General features: G+C 49.0%; 1 pseudogene; it reads right to left on the reverse strand.

The window, feature by feature from the left end:
• Positions 1-327: 327 nt before the first annotated feature.
• Positions 328-1,239, reverse strand: LOC144168473 (uncharacterized; annotated as a pseudogene).
• Between the last annotated feature and the right edge of the window lie 267 nt (positions 1,240-1,506).

Below are 1,506 nucleotides of genomic sequence, written 5' to 3' on the forward strand. Positions count from 1 at the left end.
TTTGAGGCCCCGTGGATGTTGGCATCGAACCAGCCGCTCGAGTGTAACTCGCATGCTTCCTCGAAAAGGGGATACCACCGCCCCAAGTATGTACGAGTAGCGCCATCCAGCGGCATCAAGGAAAGACGTTGCGCACGCCAGACAATATAAGCACTTCTGGTGCAAGTGGCACGGTATAGCCAATGGCGGCGGCCCTTGCCCTCATGTTTTGCGATATTTTCTATCTTATTTCTTGAAATGATTAAGTGTGGGAGTGGTGCATTCGTGTTCTCGGTGAGTTAATCTATCGATCTAGAGGAGGAGGAGGAAAACTTTTATTCATATAAAATAAGAGCGCTGTGAGTGGAGTCCTCAGTCCAGGACCCCAGAAGAGCTTGCTGCCGCCTTCGCCCTCTCGATGAGCCGAAGCTGACGATCAGGATCTGAGCTGGCAAGCTCTCGCTCCCACTGCTCTAAAGTTGGATTTTCTATTGTGTCTATATTCTTATTGTGTTGGCAAGCCCACACCATGTGATATAAGGTAGAGAGCTCTCCACAGTGAGGGCAAGTGGATGTATATATTGTAGGGAATATAACGTGGAGCCTAGTAGGGTACGGAAAAGTATTCGTCTGTAGCTGCCTAAGTGAGGTTTCTTGCTCTTTTGTGAGGGATTTATGGCCTGGCGGGTATATCTGTCGGGAAAGCCTATAATGTTGCGTAATATCTCTGTACGTGACTAACGGCTGGTTAACCCTCTGCTGATCTTCTTGTGGAGCCCGGCCAGCTAATTCTCGGGCACTCGTGTGAGCGACAAGGTTTCCACGAAGACTGGAGTGGGCAGGTGTCCAGACGATAGTCACATTTCTTCGAGGAGGTTTTTGCTGGAGGATTCGAAGGGCGGTTTTAGAAATTCTTCCATTTATATAATTCCTGCATACTCCCTGTGAGTCTGAGATGACAGTCATGGCTTCAGTTTGAGTGATGGCAAGCGCAATGGCCGTTTCTTCTGCTTGCAGTGTATTGGTGCGTCTAAGTGTCAGGCTCGTGAGTGTTCGCGCCGTGTCGGTGACTACTGCCGTCATAGCATGCTCTCGGGCGTAGTCTGCCGCGTCCGTGTACACCACCCTACTTTTTTGCCCATATTTCCTCTCTAAGTTTTCGGCTCTGGCTGTTCTTCAGCCTTCGTGGTGCTGAGGGTGCATGTTTCGAGGTAGAGGGGAAACTTTGATGTGTTCTCTGAGTTCTTCTGGAATATCTTTATATTTCTATGGTTGTCTTAGTGGCATTCTTGAGTCGAGATCTCTTCTGCACCAGTAGGAGTTCTGACTTCTCAGGGGCGCATTTGAGGCCACAGTTTGCTGCATAGCTTCGGACAACGTCTGCAGCCTGTTGTAATTTGTCTTGCATGTCGCCTTCTGAGCCTTCCCCTATCCAGATCGTAATATCGTCAGCATATATTCCGTGGTGCAGACCTGGAATTTGATCCAGTTGCCTTGGAAGGTTGATGAGGGCAATATTGAAGAGAA

This window comes from Haemaphysalis longicornis, unplaced genomic scaffold (genome assembly GCF_048455015.1).
Source record: "Haemaphysalis longicornis isolate Haplotype H1 unplaced genomic scaffold, Haemaphysalis longicornis Haplotype H1 scaffold_2, whole genome shotgun sequence".
NCBI classification, from domain to species: domain Eukaryota; kingdom Metazoa; phylum Arthropoda; class Arachnida; order Ixodida; family Ixodidae; genus Haemaphysalis; species Haemaphysalis longicornis.